General features: G+C 36.7%; 1 long non-coding RNA gene across 1 annotated transcript; it reads left to right on the top strand.

Moving 5' to 3' along the window:
• The first annotated feature begins 3,691 nt into the window (after positions 1-3,691).
• Positions 3,692-5,746, top strand: LOC128283736 (uncharacterized). Its single transcript, XR_008274143.1, has 3 exons — positions 3,692-3,734; positions 4,750-4,823; positions 5,474-5,746. It is a non-coding gene; the product is annotated as an uncharacterized LOC128283736 (long non-coding RNA).
• The last annotated feature ends 2,631 nt before the right edge of the window (positions 5,747-8,377 follow it).

Raw genomic sequence — 8,377 nt, 5'->3', positions numbered from 1 at the left:
TATTTGACACTAACCGGTATTTTGTTTTGTTTTGTCTTTTTTGCATAACATTGCATACTAAAGGAGGCGTTAATCCGTATTCAATTACTAAGTTAGAAAATTTGACATGGAGAATGAATTTCTTAGTAAAGTCGAGGATAATGCGGCCGTTCGTGCATGGTCAAAGAGGCTGCAATCAGAGAGAGGGGATAGCTTGGTAGAAAGGTATGCATCGGAGCTGCAAGATTTCACTCGCGTCAATGTAGTACAGAACGAGCTGCAAGAGTTGAGAGACATTTGGGCTAGTTGGAATGAAGGAATCAAGCAATTGTTTTACCAAAATTATAGTGACGTATCCTACCTGCTAGACATTAGAGTGGATAAGAATTTGTTCCGAGCCTTGGTGCAGTTTTGGAATTCTGCGTACAAGTGTTTCACTTTTGGGGAAGTGGATTTGGTACCTACCATGGAGGAATACACTACTTTGCTCAGGTGTTCCAAAATTCAGGTTCGAAAGACTTATGCTCGGGTTTTTAGTAGTCAGACTTTCGTGAAGAAACTGATGAGCATTTCTAGGATGAGCGAGCCTTGGGTCACTATTCGGATTCAGCAAAAAGGAGATAGCAAATGTATCCCTTGGGAGAATTTGCGAGATTTGATCTTAACACATCCAGATGAAAGAAAGAGGGTTGATATATTTGCCTTAAGCATCTACGAATTAGTGATCTTTCCTAAGGCTTTGAGGCACGTGGACGAGGCGGTCATTGACTTGTTTGATCGCCTTGAAAAGGGAATCACACCGGTGCCGGCAATATTGGCAGAAACGTTCAGATCGTTGAGCTCATGTCGAAAGACAGGCAAGAGGCGATTCATTGGATGTGCACAATTATTGATGGCATGGTTCCACGAGTACTTTTGGAAGGTAGACAAAGTTTCCTATCGAGTCTTCTCCGAGGGTTATTTCCCATTGAAAGAAGAAGCAGCTATACAGAGGAGAGAGGATATCTCAAAGGAGAAGTGGATAGACATTCTTCAGAACCTCAAGGAGGGGGATATTGAGTGGAGAGCTTATTGGATGGTTCCTGACGAGATCATGTACCGATGTGGTAACTTCGATTGGGTACCATTGTTAAGAATTTGGGAGCTATCGGGTATACTCCACTGTTAGCCTTGAGGCAATATAAGTCGAGGCAGTTTGTACCCACAACCTATGGGCTTGCTCAGAGTGAATTCTCATTTAAAGGTGCTCATTATAAGAAGAGAGTTCGGGAGTTATCGGATGCTTGGAAGCAAACTTATTGGATGAAGAGGTTAGCCGTCGGTTCCATAGTAACGCCTGAGTATAGCGAGTGGTTTAAGAAGAGGATTAATGATAATATTCCTAGGCCAAGCTTGGAGAATGCTCGACCTATCGGGGAACAATTACAAATCACCCCATCAGAATTGGAAATTATAAGGCAAGATTTCGAGAAGAAGAGTTCGGAGCTCAGGAAGAAGATCGAACAGTTAGAAGAAGAGAAGATGCATCTAAGGTTAGACGCTGATGTTCAGAGGTCAGAGGCTGAGAAATGGAGAAAAGGAAAAACTAAGGCCGAAGAAGACTTAAACAGCTTGAAGACAGACTACAAGAAGCTGCGTCTATCTATGAGGACTGCGGGTTTAGGTAAGACTTCCGAACAATGGCGCCACGAAATTCGAGAAGAAAAAGCCAATACTGATCGGTGGGAAAGAAAATTTCGAGAAGCTCAGGCACGAAACGAAGATTTGGAGAAGAGTCTGTCGAAGAGCAGAAACGAACGAGGTGAACTAAGGGCTAGAGTGGCAAAACTTGAGAAGTCTCTGCATCAGTACCGAAACCGCAACACCGCAATAGAGCTGAGGGCAAGCTTGAGCCAGATAGAAGAGATGAAAGGAAGAATAGGAGAGTTAGAGGCATCACTGCAGAACTGTGAGATGCGGATCCAGTTTTTCGAGGCAAACAAAGATCGTTGGAAAGAGCAGCTTCACCATACGTAAGACCAAGTCAGAAACAGATATTAGCTTGTGGGGGAAGCCATAACCCAAATTCGGGAAGTAGCAGACTACTTGCAAACTTTAACGGTTCAAGCGGACATACTGAGCGTGAAGTATGAGTTGGAATCGGATCGCGGACAAGAGCTGGCCTCGTTGCTTAGAAAAATTAGGATTTTAAGTGTTAGAGCGAAATTTTATTTATAATTCGACTTTATGTAAAAGATTTTATTTTCGAGTGAAATTTTCTAAGGGCAATTGAATCAAAATTGATGCCTCCTTTACATTCATGCATTTGCATTACATCATATCATTATACATTAAAGGCCATAAGAGTTTTCTAATTAATTAATTAAAAATTATTTCAGTAACCTGCAAACTAACGAAAACCAACCAACTACGCACTCCTACGGTACAAGAAAAAAATCAATGGATAAGAGACTCGAGAAATTGGAGCAAATGAAAAAGGACATGCAAGAACAAATACAGCCTCAGATGGAAGAGCAGCTAGCCAAGATTCAACGAGAGATGAAGGAGCAAATGATGGAGTCCTAGAGAAAAATGATGTCCTAGTTATCCAAATTGCTGTTAGGAGGAATGGATAAGGGAAAGGGCCCCATGGACTAAGTTGAGGAAACGAATGAAGATCTCCAATACCCCCCGGCTTTACTCCGACGCATGTATCGATGAAGCTCGAGATTTACCTACAAAAACCATCGGTCACAATCATACCCCAGCAAGTTCAGGTTAGAGCTTCAATTCCGATGAACTTCTAAGCCGACTCAGGCTCTAACTTTGTCAACAACCCGAACTATCCTCCCGTTCTCGACTTGGATGAAGCTGCTGAAAAGGAAAAGGTGAGGATGGATTCGCAAAAACAATTGGAAGAACGTTGTAGATGGCTCAAGGAAAAATTCAAAGCCATAGAGAGTGCGGATCATTATCAAGGGATTGATGCCAAGGATCTGAGTTTGGTCCCAGATTTAGTCCTCCCCCCTAAATTCAAAATGTCTGAATTCGAGAAATACAATGGAACAAGTTGCCCTGAAGCCCACATCACCATGTTCTGCAGGCGAATGACGGGATATGTTAACAATAACCAGCTACTAATCCACTGCTTTCAAGATAGTCTGGTTGGAGCGGCGTCTAAGTGGTATAATCAACTGAGCCGAGCCAAGATTACCTCATGGAAGGACCTGGCTCAGGCCTTTATGAAGCAATACAATCATGTGACGGACATGACCCCCAACAGAATCACTCTCTGTAACGACCCAAAATCCGTGGGCACCAGAAAAGTGTGTTATCGGGCCTCCGTCTTAGTGAAATAAGTTCGAAAATAATTATTAAAAATATTTATGAGTCTAGTAGTGTGTTTAATTAGGTTTTAATTAAGTAAATTTAGCTTAATTTAGAGTAATTAGTAAAAAGGATTAAATTGAATAAGGGTAAAAGTTTAATTATAGATTAAAGAAAAATTAGAAGGACTTAAGAGGAAATTAAACCATTTCCTATAGCTGAGGCGGTTTAACGTGGAAAATATCAAAGATTTTATTGATTAAAAAAATATATTTATTTAATAATTAAGTATATTATATTATATTATATTATATTATATTATATTATTATATATATAAAAGAAACAAATAAGTTAAAAGAAAAGGAAATGAAAACGAAAACAGAGAAGAAACAGGGGAGAAAGAAGAAATAAAAGGGGAAATAGGGTTTATGAAGCTTGGAGTTAATTGGTAAGCTCAATCAAGTCCTTTTCTCATAATTTTGATATTTTAGAAGTCTTAAAACAAGTTTTTGATGAAATTAAGTTGTTAGTTTGGAAGTTCTTAGGCTTTTAAACAAAGTTCATGTTGAATAAAATGATGAAATAGGGGTTTAATTGAATGAAATTCAAGTTAGAATAGATATAAGGATTGAATTGCAAAGTAAGCTATAAGTTTTGTGTTTTAGGGACTAAATTGAGGAAAATTCGGAATTAAGAAAATATGTTGAAAATTTAATAGTTAAATTTGAGTTTAAATGAAATTTAAATAGGAATAAGGTGTGAATTGGTGTTATAAATTTGGTTATTAACATTTTACATCAAAACAGTTTTGGGAAGTAGCAATGGTCTGACTTTGCAAATTCACTAAAAATTTTATAAATTGAACTAGAGGATGAACAAAATATGGAATTAAAGCTTATTGAGTCTAGTTTCTTATAGTAGAAACAGTGTAAGCAATTAATTGATGAATCAAGAGATATTTGAAATTTTGTAATACTGGTTCGGGTGATTTCGAGATGCCCTGTTTTAACTTTGGAAAATCATTAAAATTGTAAAAAATTATTATGGAGTGTAATTTATATATGTGAACTCCTTAATGAATCTAGTTTCAAAATAAATAAACAAGAACCTTATTCGAGTCTTGTACAATGAGATAATTTATTTTTAGTAGAGAGAGGTCAGAACTGTCAAATGAAATAACAGGGGAGTATTTAACGAATAAACTGTACTAAATGGCTAGACAAAAAATTTTGGAAATTTTATGGTTAGAAGATATATGAGTCTAGTTTTAAGAAAAATTTACGGATATTAATTTGGAGTTTCGTAGCTCAAGATATAAATAATTTAGTAACAATGACTCAAGTAGACAACTTAATGGTGAAATTATATATATATACATTAAAAATGGTTAAATTTGCATGTTTAGGCTCATGAATTAAATTGAATCATGTTGTATTGATGATTATAAATTATTATTTTCGTAGCCAACAAAGAACCTGAAGCATCAGCATCGAAAGGAAAGGAGAAAGTCATCGAGGACTAAATCGGGAGAATTACGGTGTGTATTACTATAATTCGAATTTTAATTATTATTGATTGCTGAAATTTTAATTGTTATGTATGGTAAATAAGACTTGAGGTAAGTATGTGAAATTGAAATTAGAAAAAGTAAAATAATACCCTATTAACTCGTCGGACTAGATTCGATACAATGGCATGCCATTGGATTTGTGATGTGATGAAGAGATTGTAGTTCGGTCGAGAAGATGTTTCTGTTATTATATACTTCGGTTTATCCGAATAGGCATTTAATGCCTTATTGGTGTGTTTGGGAGGATATATTATACCGGTGTGTTATGGAGGATTTACAATATTCCGGGTGTGTTTGGGTTGGATATTCTGGTGTGTTTGGGTGGAAATCCGCGTATCTGTCATAGTCCGAGCTTTGTTAATAGGGTAAATAATTGAAATGAAATTTTGAAAATGAGATTATTTGTTAATAGGGTAAATAATTGAAATGAAATTTTGAAAATGGGATTTTTTGTTTTGTTAATAGGGTAAATAATTGAAATAAAATTTTGAAAATGAGATTATTTGTTAATAGGGTAAATAATTGATGTTTGTAATTTATTAATGTTAAATAGTCTTGGATTATAGTAATACCACTGAGTATATCCATACTCAGCGTGCGGTTGTTTCCGTGCGCAGGTTAGTAGAAGTCAAGTGTCCCGGCTCAGCATCCAGAACAATCCCGACTCCAACACAAACTTGGTGATGTATATTTTTTTTTGGGGTAAAGGTGGCATGTACATAGGTGTTATTTAGTCACTTGAATATGTATATTACTTTGGGTAGTGAAGGATGAATTATAAAATTTAGATGGTTAAATGAAATGGTAAGGAAAGTACATGATATTTTGATACATGAACATCAAGTTGTTAAATGAATGAAGTTTTTAATCAATTTTGAATGATGCTATAATAGTTATTAAATTAAAATTTTGTTAATAATATAAATATTAGTATATGAATGTGAAATATTGGTGTTGGTTGTTTTGGTTTGAATTTGCGGAGGTTTAGGTAAAAATAAGCGAAATCTTTAAAATTTTATAAAAAATTTGGAATACTCGAACAAGTCCGTTCTACTTTTAATACGTGTTTGAACTTGAGAGTTCAAGATATGGACTTAATTATTATATTATACTATGAAAGTTATATTAATTGTAAATTATTCGTAAGTTATCTGCTATGTCCTAATGCCTCATAACCTCGTTCGAACGGTTTGGGGTTAGGGGTGTTATAATTGTTGGTATCGAACTATCGGTTTAGCCGATTCTCGGGCTAAATTGGGCTCGAAGTGAGTTTAAAAGTACATGCCAACGTCGAGTCGAAATTGAGTCGGGATTTTGGATGCTAATGTATTTATTTGATTTTGTTTTATAGATAAAATGTCGATGAAAGAATGGATAATGTTGAACAGAAATGTATCTTGGAAGTCGAGAATTAGAAGAAATCAATCATACACCGGTGTGAATCAGTTAAATAATCAATCTCCTAACGTAGGGAGAGAAAGAAATACCTCACAAGTGTTAAGAGATATAGTGATGCATTACTGACATATAGTGAGAGCTATACCGCTACTACATCTGTATTCATTGTCGACAGCCCCAATTAAAGAGTTACGAAAATATGGTGCCACGGAATTTTAGGGATTAAAAGGAGCTGATCCATCCGTTCTTTGAAAATTGGATAGAAACAACAAAAGAGTTTTGCAACAATTAGACTGCACCCTCGAGAGAGTCGATATGTCTTTGTATCAACATTACAAGGAGAAGCGTATCTCGGTGGGAATCGTGGTTAAACATTTGCCGGATGATCAGGTAACTTGGGACTTGTTTCAAAAAGAATTTCAGAAGAAGTATATTGGGGAATTGTACATCGAAAAGAAAAAGCAAGAGTTTTTAGTGTTGAAACAGGGGAATATGTCAGTACTGGATTATGAGCGAGAGTTCTCTAGATTGAGCAGGTATACTTTAGAATATGTTCCAACCGAGGCTGATAGTTGTAAACGATTTCTACGGGGACTGCGAGATGAAATCAAGATTCAATTGGTAAGTCTCAGAATTACTGAACTTGTTGATCTGGTTGAGTGAGCAAAAATGATAGAACAAGTACTGGGTCTGGATAAAAAATCAGAAATTGGTAAATCAGCTGGGAAACGTATGGGAACTACTAGTTTTAATCCATTACCGAAGAGATTCAGAGAATCAAGAAGTGACTGGAGATCTAGTTTTAGTTCAGACAGAGGTGGTAGAAGCAGAGGTAAACAGATGACAGTATCTACTAGTAGTGTGAGAGGTCCATCCCGAAGTATAGAAATTCCAGATTGTGAGCACTGCGGAAAAAAACATTTAGGTGAATGTTGGAGGATAACTCGACGATGTTTTCGATGTGGGGCTACAGATCATTTCATCCGAGATTGTCCGAAAGGTGAAAATGTCACACCTGCAACATCTCAAAGATCAGTACCTACTGTTCATGACAGAGGATCTAGTAGGGGTGGTTCGGGTTCTGTGTCTAGAGGTGGAGGTGTCAGAAGAAACAGCGATATAGTTACACAACAGTCAGAGGCCAGAGCGCCAGCCAGAGCGTACGTAGTCCGGACCCGTGAGGAGGGCGATGCACATGATGTTGTTACAGGTATATTTCTATTGTATTCTGAGCCTATTTATGCTTTAATTGATCCGGGTTCGTCACACTCTTATATAAATTCAAAACTAGTCGAATCGGGGAAATTAAAATCTGAAATGTCTAAAGTTTCTATAGAAGTGTCTAGCCCTTTGGGACAAACGGTGTTAGTAGATAGAGTATGTCGGAGGTGCCCGTTAATAATACATGATAAAATGTTTCTTGTGGACTTGTTGATCATGCCTTTTGGTGATTTTGATATCATTTTGGGTATGGACTGGCTATATGAACATGGGGTAGTTTTGGATTGCTATAAAAAGAGGTTTAGTATTCAGACAGAAAATGGGAATAGAATTGAAGTGAATGGCATCCGTACCAGTGGTTCGACACGCATTATTTCAGCGATGAAGGCTAATAAATTACTGCAGCAGGGTTGTCCAGTATACTTGGCATATGTTATTAATTCTGATTCAGTTGGGAGTCAGTGCAGTCAGATTAGAACTGTACGTGAGTTTTCAGATGTATTCCCAGAAGAATTACCGGGCTTACCACCTGACAGAGAGGTTGAATTTGCTATTGAGGTGTATCCAGGTACAACACCAATTTCTATACCTCCGTATCGAATGTCGCCCACTGAGTTAAAAGAGTTGAAGGTGCAGTTACAAGATTTACTAGATCGTGGATTTATTAGACCAAGCATTTCACCCTGGGGAGCTCCAGTATTATTTGTTAAAAAGAGGTTATGAGCCTTTTCCTCATTTTATTTTGAGCCTTACCAGATTTTTTGTCCTGTTTAATGTATTCACTTCAAGTTTTGCTCAATAAAATTCCATCTTGTCCATTATGATAATCTCTTTCGAGCATTTTTTTTTATTGAAATCACGATTTTTGGACTTATAACATTCACATAAAAGAGGTTACACAT

The sequence above is a fragment of the Gossypium arboreum genome, chromosome 11 (genome assembly GCF_025698485.1).
Source record: "Gossypium arboreum isolate Shixiya-1 chromosome 11, ASM2569848v2, whole genome shotgun sequence".
Classification (NCBI taxonomy): Eukaryota; Viridiplantae; Streptophyta; class Magnoliopsida; order Malvales; family Malvaceae; genus Gossypium; species Gossypium arboreum.
The sequence above is the reverse complement of the archived record's forward strand: the minus strand, read 5'-3'. Positions and strand labels throughout refer to the sequence as shown.